At 44.3% G+C, this 22,983-nt stretch overlaps 1 protein-coding gene across 1 annotated transcript in view; it reads right to left on the bottom strand.

Annotated features, from left to right (window-relative positions):
- Window positions 1–22,983, bottom strand: part of LOC147701696 (CD82 antigen-like) — a 208,604-nt gene that overhangs the window by 77,609 nt on the left and 108,012 nt on the right. The window lies entirely within an intron of this gene.

Here is a 22,983-nt window from a genome sequence, read left to right as displayed (position 1 = left end):
ACTGGGCTCCTTGAAGGGCATATATAATTCTAGCCCGGGTGAGGTTTTGCAGGACTACATGGTGATTAAGGTTTAAAGCAGGAGAAGTATGACAGAGGCTTTGAGGATGACTTTAGAGAAATAAATAAAATAAGGTTGTGTGTGGGTGAATGTTTAGGGGGATGTTGTTAGGGGAGGTTAAAGTGCCCATTTACATGCCCACCCGGCACCTAGAATGAGAGGGCAATGGCCATCCTCATGCCAGTTTCCTTAACCTCTCCAGAACATCTGGCCTGGTCGTGAGTGACAGCTTTATGCAACAAATTGCATGACACATTATTTGCTGACGGTGGGATACGTGATAAACAGCGTGACATCTTTAAATCAGTATGCATGAAAAGTGTGTGATATAATTGTAACTAGAAATGCATGAATAAACAGCATTACAAATGTGTAAAAACAACTTGGCAAATTCGTGGTTTCAGCCCCCCTATGGTTCAAGTTGCACATAATGATATAGTTTTGTACCTGTCTCACCACCCACTCCTACTTGTCCCAAAAACGCAAAGGCCTGGAGACCTGGGAGGTTGCTTAAGAAGCCTCAATGAATCCTTTTCAGTGTGTATCACATGACGAAGTAAGAGGCTCATAGAATCATTGGAACCTAATTAGGCCAAGATCTTATGATCCGGTTTAAAAACACTCCAGGGAAATGATATCTACAAGGAGAGCTCACAGCGTTTTTCTGACAATATCATACATCGAGCATATACTGGGAAATAATGTAAGCCAGCAAGCAGTATTTGTGCATGTTTTGTGTAAAGAATTAGCCTATTTACAATTTTGGAGGGGCAGCAACATTGTCGTGGTGTCACCAGGGCTTTATGTGAAAGTTTTTTCATTGGTATATACAAGCCACAGTTGCTGCTTATTTATCTTTTGCAACTAACAACCATCGACAAAGCCAATAGTCCTGACTTTTTGTAAGTATGATGTTACTTGTTGTATCATATATCTGGATGCAATGACAAAAACAACAAAATACCAGTTTTCAGTCTTCCTTTGAATTTGTATTTGTTGCATATTTTCCATAGTGCATGTATTGTTTCAAAGGAAGATTAATTTTCACTGGAGAAGATTTTACCTCTATAATTTATATATAAACTGCTAACTAAGTGCTACAGCTGTCGTGTGTTAGGCAGTACTCCAACATCCTACGCAGAATGTGTTTTTATCGTTATCGAAATTGTGGCAAAGTGCAAAGCTGTCCTCCTGGTTCCAGTGTCCGTTTTCCTAATGGCATGTCTATGACTGTTACATGTTCATCTCCAGACTACAGAGCTTATGCCAGCTTGCCCACGTCAACCTTCTAGAAGTCCACATGGCCTACAAAAGCAATGCTAAGGCAGGCTTAACCACTTTCCAGGAGTGTGATCTGAGTCCCTTAATAATTCAGATGATCGTCGTCTGCATGTAGACTACACATAGGAACCAAAAGTGTGCCCCCTAGACTGTACTGGTCAATGGAAGGAACTGCATTAGCCCACTTTGTAAAATTCACGTGTATTGTTATAAGAAGGTGAAACCTGATGTATAACCCAAATGTAATGTGCAATGTACAGGGTCAAGTCTTTGTGGATCACTTAAGCCGAGGGTCTCCAACTTTTTCTGTAATAAGAGCCACTTATGATCAAAGAAATGCATCATGATGTGATCACTAAGGGGTGCCTCAGCACATTCTGCAAGGGGGGGGTATTACACCACTGTACATGCCTGCCCATATTTTAAAGTTTGAATGCTTTTTTTAAAAGTCTGTGTGTTTGGTTGACACAACTACATTTTGTTGTATTTGCTTTTCAGCATTTGGTAAAGCCTCAGGCTGCCAAACTAATTTTTGGGCAAATCAAGCAAAGAAGAAGAGGCGCCAACCTCCTTTTCTGCTACAACACAGCCAACAACCCCAGTGTTTAAGGTAAGGAAACTGCTGCTATATTTTACATTCTAGTAGTCAAGGGCTATGTAAGTTGTGTACATGGTGGGTGGCGTCTAAATACATGCACCAAACCTCATACGTTGTACTTTGATTATTGACAGGTAACACTAACATTGGTAACACCATGAATACAGTAGAGCAACTACTTGCAAAGCTGTTCATTGGACTGAAACGTGAAGAGAAACTAATTGTAAAACAATTAGGACCTCACCGGCCAAACCTAAACCTACAACAAAGTTCCCTAGACAGAGGGAAGCTTTACACACATTGTTTCTCAAAACACCTGGTACACAAAAGTTGATTGGCTTACAGGATGTCCTTCAAAAAATGCTCTGTTCTGCTTACCCTGCCTGCTGTTTGGTGGTGAAACTCCTTGGACCAAAAAAGGAGTGAAAGACTAGAAGCATTTGTCAGATAAAGTAAAGAAGCATGCACACACGAAAATACATATGGAAGACCTGACAAGACTGGGAATGTTGGGAGATACACCGATTGAAGCCCACATAAGCGAGGACTACCGAAAAACAATAAAGAAACACAATGAAGCAGTTGATAGGAATAGACACGTACTATCAAAAATCATTGATTGCATTTGTTTCTGTTGTGCTTTTGAACGGGCTTTACGAGGGCATGATGAATCTGAAGGTACTGCAAATCCTGGGATATTCAAAGGCCTTGTGGACTTAATAGCAAGCATAGACCATGAAATGGAAGCACATCTATCAAGTGCTACAGTCTTCAAGGGCACCTCTAAAATCATACAAAATGAACTGCCTGAGTGCATGCTAGAGATTGTAAAAAGCACTATCGTACAAGAGTTGAAAAACACATACTTTGTGTCTATTCAGGCTGATGACACCACTGATGTGGCCACTAAAACACAGTCAGTATTAGTCTTTCGGTACCTTAACAGTGACAACAAAGTTGTGGAAAGGTTCTATGGTTTCACCCATTTAAGAGACTCTTGTGCAGAAAGCATTCTACAGGAACTAAACTTGATTTTTCCAGAGCAGCCTCAAAAACAAAAACTGATTGCACAAAGCTACGATGGTGCTGCAGTAATGAGGGGAACCTCCGGTGGAGTACAAAAAAAAATTAAAGATGTTTACCCTAATGCCCATTATGTGCACTGTTATGCCCACCAACTAAATCTGATTATGTAACAATCAGTAGGAAAGATCTCTGAGGCAAAGATATTCTTCTTGGATGTAGGAGGAATGGCAGCATTCTTCTCACGCTCCCCCAAAAGAACGGAGGTACTTCATACCATTGTTAACAGAAGGATTCCAATGGGAGGCCCAACTCGTTGGAATTTTCACATTCGTACAATCTGCCTAATATACCAATATAGGGTTGATCTTGAGAAATGTTTTGACACCATAGAAGCCAATGGAGAGTTTGACTACAAAAGCCGGAATGAGGCCTGTGGCTTTGCTAGAACACTGCAAGACAGGGAGTTTCAGTTTTTGCTGTTTTTGTTTTATAAAATAATGCCTCAGGTTGACACACTGTATGAAAAGTTACAAAAACGTTAAATAGATACTATCTATGTGGAAACAGCTATCAACGACTTTGTCACTAGCATGAACAAAATCAGAGAAGGGGTTGACAATTTAGACAGCACACTGCCAAATGATTCTACTTTCTCTAAGCGCAGAAAAGACATCAGCAGTCTAGTCCGAATTTCCAAAGAGATATGTGACACTATAATTATGCAGGCAAAGGAACGCTTTTCTTTTACAAAGCATTTGGTGAGTGCCACATTACTACGAAGTGATCTGTTTGCTAAATATGATATTTCCTTCCCTGAGCAAGCACTGAATACCACTGTGGATGCTTACCCTATGCTCAACAAAGAGGATCTGAGAACAGAATTAACTGTACTGTATGGAATGCATGTATACCGGCAGGCCACTAGTGCAATTTCTTTGCTTGCTTTAATTCTGAACCTTAGCATGGAAAAGACACTAACAGAAACAGTGACTTTACTAAAAATACTCATCACCACTCCGATGACAACAGCAGAGGCGGAACGTTGCTTTTCCGCTTTGAATAGAATTAAAACATTCCTGAGAAATACCATGATTCAGGAAAGGCTGAATGCCATAGCGATGCTTTCCATAGAGAGTGACTTAGTTAAAAGAATACCAGACTTCAATGTTCAAGTCATTGAGAAGTTTGCTTCCATTAAAAACAGACGTGCTGATTTTAATTACAAAAAGTGAACACTCTATTTAAATGCTGCTAGTTTGCGTCCTGTTTATTTGTTTGTTATTAAAATACATCTGTGAGGTACTCAGCAATGCATTGTGTTTCAAAGTCTGTTATGAAGCTCTGTGGTTATGCTGAATAAGCAGCTACCTATGTTATATGACACCACTTTATTAATGTAATAACTGCACTTTCACAATTGCTTTATTAACCTTCCTGCTTTCACAAATTTGCTTGAAAATGCACCATTTGTCCACTCTTTTTTCAAAATTTTCTCGGGGGAGGGGGGGAAATCCCCCCGAAACCCTCCTTAGGGGGTTTCAGGCTCGCTTGCTACGCTCGCTCGCTACAGTGCAGTATGATTATCTTTTTACGCCATACCACTTTCAAATGTCACCAGCCGCCACTGCTTTGCAGCATGATTTTTAGGTGCCTGAACATCTGTGTGTGACCTCATCATCTTTAGTGTTTAACTTGAGGACATTGTAACTGCTAGGAATGTAATGCAGTATTTATTACAGCCCGCTGCCGAGGGTATACTGTTTGAGACAAACCAAACATCGGAATGTTGGAGCTGAAGGCCCGTGCCAGCAATGATTGTCCCTGAGCTGCTTTATTGTCTGCAGAGGCACTCCCAGCTGTCCAGTGGTCTAATGGGCTTATTGTTTGATTGTGACTCACTGTTATCACATACTTCCTCTAATTTAAAATGAAAACAGAACAACAACATAATGTATTCTGGCAAATGTAGTTACTTCATTTGCATCAAATAGACTGAAGTTCCACTTTAGAATGATTCATGAAAAGAAAGGCTCGGACTAGAGTTCCTTGGAGTCATCCCATAACCCAATCCAATCTGAGGCGCTCATCCGACACCTGGGCTTTGTGCCTGACCTCCATCCCCACCCTTTCTCAGTGTGTCCTCTTCATGATACTCTAAATGAGTTGCGAGGTTGGCGTCTCACCATTACTGGGTCTTTGAAGGCAGCATCCTGCCGGACAATAGCCTGAGTTTCATAGGCATCATTTGACTCTCAGACACAAGGCCAACTCTGTCTCATTTCCCCAGAGACATCAACCTGCCCGGAAATGTCCTCAATTCCCATCGCCACAGCCCATGTCTGACCAGATCCCATCAAGTTCTAAACACATGTCACTGTGGCAAGGAGGGGGTGGGGCCTTGGAGGGGGCGAGGCTTAGAACTGAGCACAGCCTGAGGCACTTATCCCGATAACCCTCCTCTAAGAAGCAAAAACAAAAGCTTCTAATCCTGCCAGGAGCTGGAAACTCAACCTGTGAGGGGGCTTCCCGCTCAGGTCTTGTGCCACCATGTGATACCAGTTATTTACCAGGAGTCTGTGTGATGGGGGACACCTGTGAGTTGGCAGGCCTGATATTGGGTAAAACCTCAAATAATGTCTACGGCAGTCTGTTTTTCCATAATCAGAGCTTAGTGCTGATATCGGCAACTCCCCCGCTTATCAGTAAATAGTCGCACTGAGCAAAATAATACAGTCCACACAAGTTTTTGCTGGGAAAAGTTTGCTGCAGGTTTATTACATACAAGGAGTATGCCAACTTGGTGGGTTAACTTGCAGGCGATCCAAGGGCAGGCAGCAGTGACTCACCTAAGCTTCCCTGCCCACCTGATAAGCCAACTGCACCGTGGCTAATCCCATTGGTGCTACTATTTTGTGGGGGTTATACCCCTTACATATCATGGACCACCAGTCCATACCTTTTACTCATGCCTTTTTGGGGGCAGAGCGTAACCCGGCAAGCCCCCAGTTGCTCAGGCTTACAACCGCCAGAGGGACTAGCGGGGCGCCGTCGTTCTCAACCAGGGTCCTCCCGTAAAGACTCCTGGGATTTTGGCATAATGCACCGTGTCCAGCGGGGGACAAAGAGGGTGGTCAGTGGGTGGGGGAAGGTATAAATACCTGTCCCCCAGCCCACCGCGCACCGGAAATGACGTTGAAGAGGCACCAGACCCAAGGGGGGGGAATCCCAGAGGAAGGCGTCCCCGGGAGAAGGCGCAGGGAGGTGCCTGAAGAGGCACTAGGGGCCGCCCACTTAAGGGTCCCACTGTGTGCGCCGCGGGCAGCCGCAATCTAACTATCAAGTTATGGTGACGTCTGGCACACCTTAATGTGAGTGTATTTCTTATGCAGCAGCTGCGGGCCATGTGTGCTTGGCCAAGAGAACAAACAATGATAAGAAATACAAACAATTCAGGTGGATTAAGAGAAGTGCAATCTGGGATGGGTATATTATGCACAAGTAGAGGTAATCCAGTATATACACACCTGCAGACTCCGCGAAGCCTGACTGTGTTTATACACACACCCAGGACAGGAATCTCAAGGTGGACCTTGTTAGTAAGGAGCAGCACAACCGGTCCAAATGTTGTTCTTTCACTTGTGGGACTTTTACTTTTATAAATACAGCACTACAACAAGGGATCTCTGCCAGGTCTCTCTATCAAGCTATCATTTCATATCTTAACAGAGACCAGCAGCAAGCATTTAAGACAGCCTAGCAGAAGGGCATGATGAGGGTGTAAAAAGGCGAGTCAGTAATTACTAGAAAGTGTCAGGGAAACTGGAGGAGATGGGATTAAAAAAAATCTTACAAATGAGCGTGGAAGCGCATTTACAGTACAGGAGTGGCGTACAGGCTAGAAGGGCCAAATATTTAAATCAAGAGAGCGCATGTAAAGGAGGGAGGAAACCAGATTAACCAGGGAAGAAGAACCTGAGCACAATGGAGCTGAACAAGAGATGGTATGCAAAGAGGAGGCGGACCAAAAATGTATTAATTAATATAAATATAATATATGCAATTATGTAATTTCAACAGTACCCTTCTGTGGCCATGTTTTCTTGTTCTTGCTCTGCCTATCGCAAGTGGCAGTCTCAAGGACAAGACACATTGTACCTTGGCACCTGAGCCTGCAAGAACAGCAGCTACATTGCAACATGTGAGGGCCTAAGCCTGGCACAAGGAGTTCAAACCTTCAGTCCTGGAAAACACTGACACTGGGACCGGTGGATGCACTCGCATACAGGACACATGTCACGTGGGACAGGGAGACGCAGAGTGGGGTAGGAAACACATTACGAATGGGTTTGAGAGAACAGGGGCGGTCTTAGGCATGTGCAAGCTGTGCACCAGCGCAGGGCCGCCAAACCCCAGAGGCCGCCACACCAATATATATCCTAAATATAATAATCCTCTGTGGATGGATACATATTTGCGTGGTGGCGCCTGGCAGGGTTTTGGCGGCCTCCGGTTCTGTTCCACTTCCAAACACCTTGACCCCCCCACCTCTTCACTGGCCTCCGCGCATGCGTTACTCCTGGGGCCCCTACCTACGCTCCCTGCCCAGGGCCGCAACGAGCCTAGAGCTGCCCCTGGAGAGAAACATACATTGGATCAGAGAATAAACTGAAAAGTAGAGAGACATTCACTGGCATGGAGAGAGAGAATACACTGACACCGAGTCAGAGGCACCTACATTCAGGAATGGGGTCACATTCATTTGGAAATACTGACATTCTACTGCAGTCTGGGGCGGTGACTGTGCTAACATCAAGAAATGGAATACACTGATCCAGGCCCAGAGAATAAACTGAGACTGAAGCAAGGGGACACTGAGACACAACCAACACATGATTCTGAAGCAAGCAAACGACACAGTAACCAGGAAGGGAGACATAGTAAATAAGATATGCATGCTCGCTGGGATAGGAAACTCGCAGAACGCCACACGGTGGACATTGGCACCAAGTCAGGGAGACTCATCCATCAACCCAGGGGAACACCCTAGCAAAAACACTGATATTAGGACGTGGGTTGTTTAATGTTGAGATGGAGAATAAATAAATATGGGAGAGGAAGAAACATGCAGCAGGTCGAAAAATAAACTAACTTTAGAACAGAGAATACATTTTACAGACCTACAGAATTTATGGTCAGTGGTACAGGGAGGCACACACATGGGGGTTGGGAATAAACTGACCCTTGGACAGGGATTCCACATATGCATGTATGTTGGGACACGAAGACAACCACACTGAGACCAAGGAGGCTCTTACACTGAAAGTGGAAGCCAACTGGGTCAGTGAACATACCGACACCATGATGAATACACAGACACCGAGACAGGAAAACACTGGCAACTGAACAAGGAAAACACCCACACTGAGAACTGACTATACAGCCAGCAGAACGGGGAATACACAGATATAAAGTCAGAGAATACAATTCACGCTGGGAAAAGAGAGACAAGTCTACTGAGGCGGGAAACATGCCCACATGGAGACAGCAAACACACTGGTAATGGGACTAGGCACCAACTCACACCGAGACAGTGTCAGGGCCAATGAGAGTAAGTCAAAGATTCCACTTAGACTGGAAAAGACAGACAAGTGTACCGATGAAAGGGAATACACCTATACTAAAACAGGAAACGCACAGGCAATGGGACAAGGTACATAATCAACCATAGTCAGGGAGATACTGACAGGGAGTACAATGGTAGTAAGTTAGAGCATCCACTCAGAATGGAACAGAAAGACAGGTGTACCGGGAGAGGGAATGCAGATACACTAAGACAGGAAAAGGCGCATAGACTGAGACAAGGAGGATCAAGGGCAGAAAATCGAATCCATACAGATTGTGTGGACAAAATATCGTGTCAAAAATATCGAGGACCAAAATATGGAGAAGGCAAGTGAAAATAGGTAAGTCTAGATTTACTATTTTTAAGTCAACATCTATGTACCTTGAAGATAGATATAGATATATATTTATATATAAAACTTTACCTCCCTATACAAACTTACCCACACAATATTTTTTTCCTCGATATTCTTGACACAATATTTTGTCACACAATATTTTTGGTTCCAATTTTCTGTCTAAACACCGCCAGGGATATACTGTTTGGGACTACAGTGATAGTAAGCCAGAGAACCCACTCAGACTAGAAGAGACAAGTGTAACGGGAGAGGGAGTACACCTACATGGAGACAGGAAACACACTAGCAATGGAACAAGGATTATACCCTCACTGAGACAAGGATATACTGCCAGAAGACCAGGGACGATACTGACACGAAGTCCGAGAATTCATTCTCACTGGAAAAAGAGAGACAAGTCTACTGAGGCGGGAAACATGCCCACACGGAGACAGCAAACACACTGAGACAGGGACATACTGTCAGTATGTCAGGGAATGCTCTTATACTAAGTAACTGTATCGGGGTTCCCGACTATAAGATCAGGAAACTTCAGACACTCCAAAGCATGGTGGCCGGGCTACTTTTGGGCCTGTCTAGAGGATAATCGGTTTCCTTTTATTCGCAGGTTATTATATTGGCTACCCATTAAAAAGGATTTTGTTTAAAGCCTTAATTTTTACAGATTGAGGCTCTTACAATCCGGACACGAGCTAAATGATAAGAAGAAGTCTTCACTGTACCCCCTCTAGAGCTCCTCGGTCAGCCACGGCTCTGTTTGCCGATTCCTAAGGTTCGTCAGGGGAGATCGGGAGGTCGCTCCTTCTTAGTACCGTCAGGCAAGGCATGGAATGAGCTTCCACTCTCTGTGAGTTGTAGTCAGTGTGAGACCCATTTTAGGAAAGAACTAAACACTCAGCTTTTCTTGCTGAAGATACTGTGAGAGGCTGTTTGTGATTCAAGCAGAGTAGTGCCGGGACACCCCTTGGAGTTGCTGTGCACTCTAAAATTGGTTTTATTCATAAACTGGTTTCATTAGCAAATGCTATCCCTGGTGACTGGTTTTGCAGCTCTCCAACAGCAGGCAGTAGGGACAGAAGGTTTACATGGCTCCGAAAACTATGCACTGCCTATATCACTTCAGCAGCACACAGTAGGAAGTTGAGAGCTGAGGTTGGAACAAGGTGTCAACCCTGTGAAATCTGTGGGGGTCACTGGGTGAAGGATGTAGTGTCCGCTACCACTCCACCGCCTGCATTTCAGTGAAATGTCTTCCATGGTTAAAAAAAATCTGCACTGAGACTGGAAAAACACCTGCACTTTGATAGGAAGCACTGACAATGGAACAAGGAATCCAATGACCCTGAGGAACAGATACGCCACTAGTGGGCCAGGAAATACACTGAGCTGGAGCCCGCTACACTGAAGAAGGACCACCCTGGACGTGAGACAATGAATGCACTGCAAAGGCACTGGGGTATACTGACACTGGGACAGGCACACATTTACACTAGGACAGCAAATGCGCTAACACTATGATATGGAGTTATGTACCCCCAGGCGGAAAATACAGTGACACCGGGATAGCTGGAGAGTAAACAAACTGACTTAGGGAAAATTTGTTACCGATTCACCGGGCTATATGAGCAGAAGTTGCCTGAGAGAATTCAAGATGGGCTGCAACATATTTGAACAAAATGATGCAAAGTTTGGTTTAAGTCGGAAGACCTCAAATAGGAACTCTGTCTGAAGCACAGAAGCAGACACTACATAAGTCCTTCTAAAAGATCCATTGCTTTGTGTGCTACTGGAAACCACACTTAACAACCACAGGTTCAGACCAGTGGAACCTTTGCGCAGAACACAGTTGTCAATAGGCATGTTGAGCCACCCCCAAAATAGAGGGGAAGATCCTAGGAAATTCCTTGGTTTATTGTAGTAGACAATGGACCATATTGAGCCCTCTCTTGATGGCATCCTTATTAGTGATTATTTCACTGATCAATACTACCCCCTTCTTTAGTTCCAATTAAAATGCAAATATTGGATGGCATTCCATGGTGCGGAGGGACATAATATCATCCTGTACGAACACTGAGTGCGTAATATCTGTATATCGAACCTTGTATCTTGGAGGTTAGTTTGCATAGGTAAGTTTAGATTTACTAGTCCTTACTCCATATCTGTGTCCGTGTCAGATATATATTGCCAATATCTGGCGATGTTGAGTTAAGACTAGTAAACCTGATCATATGATTGATACAGCAGGAGTCGATATTCTTTCTTTCAGAACAATATTTATAATTCGATGTACTCTGTTGTCTTATTCTGTTGTCTGTTGTCTTATTCTGATGACGTTTTATTACCTAATGCTACTGATTGCTGTGGGCTTCCAAGATGGCGCCGGAGGTGCTCCCCGACTGTGCATAAGAACATCATTTGGCTATTCTTCGTATGAAAAGGCAATTTGCCTCAGACAGCAAGCCCACTTTACTGTTTTCTGCCAGATCAAAAACATAACAAGCTGGTGCAGAATGGTCAGCGTGCATTAGCGCGCGCCGTCCTCTGCGGTCCACGGGATAGGAGCTAAAACCTTTTACCGCCCTTTAGCGCCCATCAATCCTTGCTCCCTCAGGCCAAGAGGATAGGTTTGCACGGAGTGAGAGATCAGTCAAAGGGAATGACGTCTCATGCACACCTCGGGGTGGGGTAATGCAGGGAGGAAATCCCACTGTAAGAACCTGTCATGATTCACACGTGTTAACGGATACATGAATCAAGGGCGTAGCAAGTCTGGGAATAGGCCGTACAAGTTTCCACACTGCTCTCGGCGCCGTCTGCAGAAGCGGCGCAGGAGTGGGGGCTTAGCAGGGTCGGATTGGGATCACAATTCGGCCCGGGCACTGACGAAAAAAGTGGCCCACATTCAAGAGGCGTGGCCCATATTTAAGGGGCGTGGCCCACATTCAAGGGGCGTGCCCTTTCATTAAACACTACTTGCACAGACAAGGAATGAAAGTGGGAGGATACTGTTCTTGCACAGGACACAGGGCAAAGGTGCCAATGGCCTACATGCTGAGCAACTAAAAAAAATAGCAAGGCCCCTTTCTGTCACAAAATTATTCCAGCCCTCCAGCACAGGAGCACCTGAAAAGCAGCAGAGCCCCTGCTATTACTAACCTACTTAGCCCTCCCCAGACCTTCAGCTCAGGAGCACATGAACAGAGGTAAGGCCCCTGCAATTAGTAAATTAATCAGCCCTCCAGGCCTCGGGAAAATGTCCTGGCAGGGGAGCACAAAACACAGCTTTCTGGGTCATCCAAGGTAGCCAGGTAGCCAGGGGGAGGCTGAGGTGAAGCTGGTGCATGGGAAGTGCCTTCCCAGTGTGCTCTGGCAGTTTGAGTGTTTACCATTTACTGTAGTATTACCCTTGTACCTGTGTATGGTACCCTTTTGTAACTTGCACACGTCACTTTTCTCTGGTATCACACTGTATGCTACCTCTCACTTTTGTTTGCTTTAGATACTTGCACAAGTGCCACCATTGCCTACGTAACGTTTGTTCTTGTGTTTGAGTGTCTGCCATTTATTGCAGTATTATACCTCTACTTGTACTTTGTACGCCTTTTTAACCTGCACACATCACTTTTTCCTCCTGTAATGTACCGATTGCTACCTCGTGTATTTTGGTTGCTCACTATTGTCACTTTTGATTCATGTAACTTAACGTTTGCTTTTGTAATTTGTCCACTTGTAATTTTTCTCCTCATGTATTATTGCTGTTCCTTGTGTGAAGCGCTCTGACACCTTCGGGTAAAGTCCGCGCTATATAAAATTGCATAAATAAATAAATAAAATAAAAAAATTCCAAACATCACCTGGCCCCCACAGCAAGACCCATTCTTCCTCGTCCACTGTGCCCTGAATGTGAAGGGCTGTGGGCGAGGTGCTAAGACTAACACCTTTTCTGGGCTGCATGGGCCCCAGGGGGGCCTAGGTGAAAATGGCTCAAAGGCCTGAGAAACACCTGGCCCCCAGGGAGGCCGATTCTTGCAAACAATCACCCCTCCCCAGCCCAGCCTCAGCTTGATTGCTTGGCAGGGCAGGGGTGAAGGAGAGCCCACAGCTGACAATCACTGTCCGCCGCACAGCGAGGCTGCTTTCATTTTCTCTGTCTGTCTCGTGCCCTCCGTGGGCCGCTTTTTTCCCTCCCCTTTCCTAGTCCACTCTCTGTGGACTGGGACGGGGAGAAAAAAACGGCCCACAGAGGGCACTGAGGCACCGGCCCTTCGGCCCATTCCCGAATGCCCGCCTTGCCAATCCGCCCCTGGGGCTTAGACAACGGATTACACACACTTCTGACGAGAGACAGATTGCTCTGTGGTCCCCGGAGGCCACCAGTGAAGATGAGAGAAAATGAGTGTGCTTGTTAGTGTGTGTGTACACACATATTGGCAGAGGGAAGGGCGGGCAGGTCCAACCAATCGTGCTGGTGGACTGCCAGCTGTAAACAATGCAGCGGACAATAGATTCCAGCTCGGTTTCCCTCTGGCATCTTAATTACTACCCTCTGCCAGTCTCAGGCCTTTTTACGTCCAGCATTAGGTAACACCTCTTGTTTTCCCAACAAAAATCTTTAATAAAATATACTAATATATACATCCATGCATAAAAACAAGTCTTTCAGTTAGGCCTCTCCATCCACTGGTCTGTCATGACTGAAAATTCTATTCTCCATGACTATGGAAGTGCCTTCCCAGTGTGTTCTTGTGGTTGGAGTGTTTGCCATTTATTGCAGTATTATCCTTGTACCTGTGTTTGGTACTCTTTTGTAACATGCACACGCCACTTTTCTCTTGTAACACACTGTTTGCTACCTCTTACATTTTGTTTGCTTTTGATACTTGCACAAGTGCCACCATTGCCTACGTAACGTTTGTTCTTGTGCTTGAGTGTCTGCCATATATTGCAGCATTATACCTCTAATTGTACTCTGTTTTCTCTTGTAACCTGCACGCTTGTCACTTTTTCCTCCTGTAATGCACCGTTTGCTACCTCATGTATTTTGTTTGCTCACAATTGTCACTTTTGCCTCATGTAACTTAACGTTTGCTTTTGAAATTTGTTCACTTGTAATTTTCTCCTCGTGTATCATTACCGTTCTATTGTGAAGCGCTCTGACGCCTTCGGGTAAAGTCAGCGCTATATAAAAACGCATAAATAAATAATGATATCATTCCCATTTTGCTTCCTCCCATCACAGCATAAAGCATGGGGCATGCAAGCCCATTTCAGTCCCAGCACCCTCGTTGTGAATGACGGCATTTGCCTGTGGGCACATCTGCCATGTATTCAGTATTCATAGATGCTCATTACAGAATCCCCACTAATACTGACTCAGGCAGCAGATCCCGACCTGCATAGGATTACAAAACCACTGTAACTCCACAGATTTTTGGTGTTAGAGTCTAAATCACCCTCTGCTACACGTGCAGTGTCCGGGAGTAATATCTGACAAAAATTAGTATTGATCAAGTGATTTAACGATTCTGAAGGCAATTCCTCATTTCTAAGAGGATCCTAGGGGGTCTCACTTATAATACTCAGTAACTACCGCTCTGCAGGTAGATATGTCCCCCACTAGCGGTAACTCCCGGGGCGAGGGATACCATGGACACCGTATGAGTCCCATAGTGTAATACAGCCCCTCTGCACAGCTGTGTTAGTTGAATATTTATTCAGCAAAGGTTTCATCAGGAAGCACTTTAGGATGCGTAGGAAGTACCGAAATACATCACACAGGAAGCTAACCGGGCTCAGTGCTTGCTGCTGACATGTGGCCTGCCAATCCAGTGTTTGAATCAATGCGGCATTGATGACCGCAGAGACCGCACGGAGTGACAGGACTTCAATGCAGGATTATACTTTCTGTATATAAAAACAGATTAGATGATTTTTTTGACTACTGCCTTGAGAATGCCCGAGGTGTGCCAGCTATACGGGCGAAACATGTGACAGCCGTATCTCTGACATCAGGCTCAAATCCTGAGGACCTTAATAAACACATTGGAATATGCAGTAATCCTTTAAACATTTATTCCTAAAAATAACTACTGGTTTCAGGTACAGCCTGTCTACTTCAAATTATCTGGTGGATTATTTGGTGGAAATAGAGGGCGCATCCACGATCCACCTGATAGGCTGTCCAACCGTGGATCAATATAAAAGTACGTAAAAATCCCCTTAGTTTCACCCCCTACTATGATGAAACTGCATCATTTCAAACTAGAAAGTTTAGGATTGGTCAATGTTTCGTGTTATGTAGGTCAATATGGATAATCCTTCCATTTCCAGATTGGTAGCTCTGAAGGCCAGGTAGTAATCCTCACCTCTCTTAAGGACTTGATAATGTAATATTGAAGCAATAAATAAATTGAAGTTGAATGTCTGGTTCTACAGTAGTTTTCAAAATGTTTAATTCGCGTGGGTTAGCAATATTTTTTGTTGAAATCCAGAGATTATGTCGAATATGATGGATTATATAATACATCTTAATTACTAGGCCTGTGATAAATGTAATTGGGCTAGTAAAATTCCCAAATGTTTGAGTTATACAAAATTCTCAAAATTTCACATGAGGCAGTTTTGCATAACCTTTTTTTACCTGACTGCATATCTCACGTAATAAAGTCAGTGGGAGACTGGTTCACACAGCATTAAACCGAATTGCAAATTTCGAACAGCCGTGAGTTCAAGTTCAAGTTCGGGCATTTGTATAGCGCACTGCTCACCCAGAGGGTCTCAAGGCGCTAGGGGAGGGGGTTAGGGGTTCAATTATTTGTCGAATAACCAGGTTTTAAGTTCTTTTCTGAAGGAGATGTGGTTCTGAGTAAGGTGGAGGTGGGTGGGGAGTGAGTTCCAGGTCTTGGCAGCCAGGAAGGAGAAGGATCTGCCACCCATGGTGGATTTCCGGATGCGCGGTACTGCGGCAAGGGCTTGATTGGACGATCTTAGTTGGCGGGTCGGTTTGTAGAAGGACAGCCGAGTGTTGAGACATTCGGGTCCTAGATTGTAGAGGGCCTTGTGAGCGTGGGTGAGAAGGCGGAAAGTAATTCTTTTGTTGACGGGAAGCCAGTGGAGGTCTTTTAGATGTTCGGTGATGTGATCTTGGCGCGGGATGTCTAATATGAGTCTCGCTGACGCGTTTTGGATGCGCTGGAGTTTTTTCTGTAATTTTGCTGTGATTTCGGCGTAAAGTGTGTTACCATAATCCAGTCGACTCGTGACCAGTGCGTGGGTGACAGTCTTTCTTGTCTCGAGGGGAATCCAACGGAAGATCTTTTTGAGAATGCGAAGTACGTTGAAGCAGGAGGACGAGACGGCGTTGACTTGTCTGGACATCGAGAGAGAGGAGTCTAGGATGAAGCCAAGGTTACGAGCATGGTCTGTGGGTGTGGGTGCTGTGCCCAGAGCGGAAGGCCACCAAGAGTCGTCCCAAGCTGAGGGGGGAGATCCTAGGATGAGCACCTCCGTTTTGTCTGAGTTGAGTTTAAGGCGGCTCCGTTTCATCCATTCGGCAACTTCTTTCATGCCTTCGTGAAGATTGGTTTTGGCGGTGTTGGGGTCTTTGGTGAGGGAAAGGATTAACTGGGTGTCGTCGGCGTAAGAGATGATGTTGAGGTTGTGTTGACGCGCGATGGAGGCGAGAGGACTCATGTAGACGTTGAAGAGGGTGGGACTGAGAGAGGATCCATGGGGTACTCCGCAGATGACTTCGGTGGCTTCTGAGTAGAATGGGGGAAGTCGGACTCTTTGAGTTCTCCCGGCGAGGAATGAGATGATCCAGTCCAGGGCTTTTCCTTGTATTCCGATGTTGCTGAGGCGATGTATAAGGGTGCTGTGGCAGACTGTGTAGAAAGCTGCGGATAGGTCGAGTAGGATGAGGGCCACTGTTTCTCCGTTGTCCAGGAGTGCTCGGATGTCGTCAGACGCTGCAATGAGGGCGGTTTCGGTGCTGTGTTTGGCTCGAAACCCGGATTGAGATGGATCAAGGGAGTTGTTGGATTCAAGGAAGGCGGCAAGCTGGCTATTGACGGCTTTCTCGATGACTTTGGCCGGGAATGGGAGGAGGGATATGGGTCGGTAGTTTTTAAGTTCAGAGGGGTCTGCTGTGGGTTTCTTCAGAAGGGCGCTGAGTTCGGCATGTTTCCAGCTTTCTGGAAAGGTGGCAGAGTTGAACGAGCAGTTGATGACATCACGGAGATGGGGTGCGATGATGGAGTCAGCTTTGTTGAAGATGTGGTGGGGGCAGGGGTCAGATATTGAGCCAGAGTGGATTGAGTTCATGAGGCGAATGGTGTCTTCAGTGGTGATTGGGTTCCAGGCGCTGAGGTAGTTGGTTGGCGGGGTAGGATCTGAGGGGGGTGGGGAGGGTTGATCGCTGGGAGAGTTGGCGAAGCTGTTGTGGATGTCGGCAATTTTGTTGTAGAAGAAGGAGGCTAACGCGTCGCAGAGGTCTTGGGAAGGAGTGATGTCGTTAGATGCTGCGGTGGGGTTGGTGAATTCTTTGACCATGTTGAAGAGTTCCTTGCTGTTATGAGTGCTGTTATCGAGACGATCCTTGAGTGCTGATTTCTTGGCGGATCGAATCAGTTGGTGGTGTTTGCGGGTGGCTGTCTTGAGGGAGGTCATGTTGTCTGAGGTTGGGTTTTTTCTCCATATCTTCTCCAGGGTGCGGCAAAGCTTCTTGTATGCGGTACATGTATGCTTTGCTTGTGACATTCTATAAATGTATATTTCAGAGTATGCTGTTTTTCTACATGTATGTATTGAGGTTTGCCGATCTGTATATGTATGGATGCTTTCTGTGCCCGCATGGGTATCCAGGTGGGGTATTCTGTACATATCAATGTCACTGTCTGTCTTTACACACAGATTATTTCGTTTGGGGTACTAGAAAGTGCTGGCAAGTCGCCTTTTGACCACTTCACACCAAAGAGTCAGAAGCATGTGGTTCTTTGACTGAAAATATATCGTCAAGGATAGGGGGGACATCCCCTTGCTACAGGCACATTAGTCCTGATGGATTCTTCTGGATCAAGAGGCTCTAGAGAAATCAACTAATGTAAAGGTGGAAGAAAACCAGTGTTTGTCAATTCGATTTGTGCAGGCTTGCCGAGGAAGGCCCCTTTCAGGTTCCACTTGCAGGTAGTCAGGGCGGGTGATACTCGCAATGGTGGGTCCATTGGACAGAGCCGAATACCAAAATAGATTTGTCACAGTTTTCGTTGTATGAACTCAGCGTAGTAGACTGCCCCACAGCACTCATTCTAGATACCCTCTTTCTTTCAATGAATGCCTGGGCTGAGTCGAATGCTCCATGGATATCGGCGCCTACCAGCTTGCGAACAACACTCTGCACAACCTGAAATTCAACCTACAGTGGACATCTGCCAGCTGAGTGTCTTTATTGGGGCGATTCGGGATTGGATGGAGCACAGTCTTTGAAATTCAGTTCTTAAATACTAAGGGCCTTATTTATGAGCCCCTATTGTCCCAGGAATGTCACTTTTAACAGCGTTTCTGTGGCGATAGGGGCTTTGTCTTATTTACAAGGCGGCGTTAAGCTACATAATGTGGCTTACAAGGATGGAGTAAATATGGGACAGCACCAAAATTAACACCAGGGAAAACCTTGTCTTATAATGGCATCACGAGGAGAAATGCTTTATTTCTCCTCATTTTTGCTGTGCTGCATTGTGCAGCACGCATAAAAACAGCAAAATGCAATGAATGATTGTTTATGTGAAGGAAGGTGTCCCTTCCTGCACTTAAACAATCATTGAAAGAAATTACGATTTGCAAATTCTATGTGTGTTGCACAATGCCGCACACATCGAAGTTACAAATCGCCATTAGTGATTGTTTATGTGCAGAAAGGGCAACCTTCCTGCACATAAACAATCATTACCTCAATGCAGGCACCCTTGCACTATGGTGCAAGGGTGCCTGTGTTGGCACTAGGCAGCTTAATTTAACGCCAGCACTAGGGAAAATGCAGGGATGTGCTGTATCTTTGTAAATACAGCTCATCCCTTCGTTTTCTGAATGGCAGAGCGTGGTGCTAGCATTTTGTGCTTAACGCCACACTCCACCATTCTTTTGTAAATATGCCCCTAAGTTCCTCCTGTTTAGATCTTAGGTTTGTAACCTTCATGTGCTACTTTGACTTTGTGAACTGGCTAATGATGAGATTGTGCTACCGAGTGTCACACTACTAAATCTTTTGGCTGCTGGATGGGCTACAAGCTCAGCATGCTGTCTCATATTGTATCTTCAAACACACTCAGTACAACTTCACGCTCAATACCTGTGCAACAATGAAATGAAGTCTGAATGACCTAAATCCAACTTGCAGTGTTTGGATAGTCCCCCTGCTGCGCTGTGGGAGGTGTTGGCTAGCAACCAATCTCACTTGTGATAGATGTGCTTGGTTGTACCCTTACATAGGATGGTTTTTATGTCTGTTGTCTGCACATGTATATCCATGTGCTTTTCTGAGAACATGAAATTGTGTCCATATGTACTTTCATGTCTCCATCTCTGTACGTATGTCTGCCCCTTGTCATAGATCAATGTGTTGACCTATATCTGTCCATATGCTAAAAAACGATGTTACTGAGCATTTGTTTGTTTATGCATGCTTATCTTTACATATGTATGTGGATGTGTTTTGTCTGTATATGTATGGTTGTCTCTATGTGCTTGCTGGCACAAATATGTATTTCTGTTCTGCTTGTTTGAGAATTTACGTGTACTATGTGCATCTCCGTCACTACCTGTGTGTCTATGGATTAAGGTGTCCACTTCAGGGTATTGTAGAAGTGTTTCAAAGATTTATATTTTTCGCATCATTAACAATGTGCAATATGCATTTATACTCTTTATATCTGCAAATTGATTTTGCAATTGCTTTTGAAATAAGGTTCCTATGATGTGTAGAATTATATTTAATAACGTGTTTTAGTAGGTTTCATTTCAGTGTAAATCGCCACCTTGAACAAGATGGGTCATCTCTATCACCCACTCTTGCTTCCCCCTCCCCCATCCACATCCCCTCCCCACAGGCTTCACGGCACACAGTTAAGCTGAAGTCATAATAGTGTATTCTGATTGCTGCTATTGTTCTGCTTACAATAAACCTTCGACAGTCAGATGTAATATTGTTACATGTGGCTGTGTTTTCAGTTTCTTCAATAGATCTATTCATTCGAGGAAAGTGGGATAGACAATGTTCAGTATATGTTTGAACATCTCCAGGTGACATTAGAATAGAAGGTGCTGAATAATTAGTCAAGAAAATGGAATAGTGCTTACGTGTTAAGGTAATGAAGTTTCTTTTTCATATACTCGGATTTGCTGAAGAAATTATACATTTGCTCACAACACAATGAATCTGCAATATTTAATATGCAAAAATGGAGTATTAAAAAATCCTTGCTTTTTGCGGTGAACCAGAAGATTTCCTGTTCTACTAGGTATCCTTTCTTTTCTGACTTTTCTGCCCGTTGGGACATGGAATATTTTCAGATTTTTGCAAACTATGAACAACTTTGCCACTGAAAGCCATCTTGGCATTGACTCTGTTCCGCTTATTTTTTAATTTTGTAATAAAGCGTGTTACATTTTCACTGATCAAGAACTCACTAGAACTAAATTATTGAATACACGCAAATTATTCTTAAATTGGAATTTTAATTAAATCTATTTTGATTGATTTGAATATTTTGGTAGGTGCCCTAATGCAGGGCCATCTTGTCTCATGAAATTGAGGTTCAACACCATCTCCGATCCAGAAAATCATGGGAGGTCTAAATGAAGTACCCCAAATTTGGTCCTACATTGTGTAGACACTTTTAAGGATGTCTGGTTGCATATTTGTGCTCTGAAGATATAAGCCTATAACTCACTAGCAGCTGCTACCAAATGGGCGTGAGGGTGCGGTGGGAGCAGAGGGAAGAGGAAGGGAATTAAGAAATACCTTTTAAAAAACCCAAACCCACTTACCTGGATGCGGCCAGCCGCCGCCTTGCCTCCGTCTTCTAATCCTCTTCCTGCCTTCTGTGGAAGCAGGAAGCCCCCATGCTTCCTTGAGCTGATCACAACCCTGCATGTCTGGGCGCCGTGGTTCGTCGCTCAGACAGGGAATGGGATCCTGGGCATGTTAACCACCCAGGCTGTAATGCAGCCTGGGTGTAGAACAAAGTGCGCATGAATGTTTGGCCGGCCCCAGAGGGCTGGCCAATCATTCATGCGCATTTAGGAGGGTGCCACCACTCCTCGCCCAGCCTCTAAACAGGCCAGCTCACCCCCAAACAATTGAGCCAGTACATTTAAATAAAATTATAATAACTTTATGTTATTATAATAACGTTATGTTATTATAATAATAATTTTTCAGTTTTTTATTGCTCACTCAATTGACAGTGTGGCGTCGCTCCTCCGCCTTAGCGGAAGAGCCGCCTCTGCTATAACTGTGTCTGTAGTTACAAGGCACAATATATAGCATATGCCTTGGTGCATGTATCTCACTAGATTTCAGTGCACCTTTGTTAGTGATTTCTAGAGGAAAAGAGACTGTTGTAGCACAGCACCTTGAGTTTCACACCCTTTATTATACGTTCAGTTCCTGAATCCGTTCACGAACCAAATGTGAGTTTGTACAGCTCTAGAATCCTTAAGCTGCTGTAGTGAATGGTGATATTTCACAAAAAAGAGAAGACCCTACTGAGTTCCAGGGAACAGGGTACTATCGACAAATTAAGCCAAAGGGAAATCCCTGGACTGTGTACTAATTGCTCCGTATCTTCTATCTTCATACATACACATCAGTCAGACCTTACCATTTTCATCCAGGTATATCTGTTCTCTGTTTGGGATCTGGCTGGGTTCTATTTTATAATGCGTCGACGCGTTTCGGTTGCATCTAAGTGGTTTTTCTTAATACAACGTTACCAAATGATGTTAAAAAAGATGAGCCAATGGGTGACATAGATGTCTGAAGACAAGAAGAAGTGGCTAAATAGAGTATTTTAGGTTCAGAGTAGTCAGTGTAATGGGCCTTAGGTCCAAAAATGAAAAATGTAGCAAATAAAATTCAGACGTTTTCTAACTGTATATTATTGTTTTACACACAGCAAAAGACATACAAAATTGATGAACCCCACGTATACAGCAGTCCTGATGAAGGTGTATACATATCAGTTGTGAACACCGAAACGCGTCGACGCATTATAAAATAGAACCCAGCCAGATCCCAAACAGAGAACAGATATACCTGGATTGTGGTTACTGTGATCTCTATTACCATTTGTATACTTGTGTATTATATCTACAAGAGGATACTGGGTCATGCCTAAACAAAATAGGGAAAAAGTTCTACCTATGGTGGGAAAGGGGTTGTTCTGTGTAACTTAGTAGCATATATTTGGTGTAACTCTTATGACCGTTGTTTGCCTTTTCTTCTCATATCAATGTACTTTTTCATTTTTTCAATTTGCACATGTACATATTCACATGTATTAGAGCTGACAAAAGTGTGTAACAAATTGATTTTATGTACCACAGACATAGGTCTGTTTTTTTAACCTTGGATACAAAGATTTTAATAAAAGTATAAAGATTGTAAACGTCATATTTTCGTGTTGGTTTGATACTGTATGAAAATGGTAATGTCTGACTGATGTGTATGTATGAAGATAGAAGATACGGAGCAATTAGTACACAGTCCAGGGATTTCCCTTTGGCTTAATTTGTGAATGGTGATATGACGCACCTTGCATCTCTCTGCCACTGTTTTCTGGGCTACTCCTAAAAATCCTGTTTTAAGCAGAGGTGGTCTGGACAAACTGAGACATGTCTCACTAGCCAGGCGGCTCTGAACAGGTAGGTGGTTTAGGTTAGGGCCAAGGCAGAGACAGTTAAAAAGTGGAAATGCTTGAATCAGTTACCACTACTGAAAGTTCTTCTGACAAGAATTACATTCAGTGGCGGCTGGCA

The sequence above is a fragment of the Lissotriton vulgaris genome, chromosome 7 (genome assembly GCF_964263255.1).
Source record: "Lissotriton vulgaris chromosome 7, aLisVul1.2, whole genome shotgun sequence".
In the NCBI taxonomy this organism is placed as follows: domain Eukaryota; kingdom Metazoa; phylum Chordata; class Amphibia; order Caudata; family Salamandridae; genus Lissotriton; species Lissotriton vulgaris.
The sequence above is the reverse complement of the archived record's forward strand: the minus strand, read 5'-3'. Positions and strand labels throughout refer to the sequence as shown.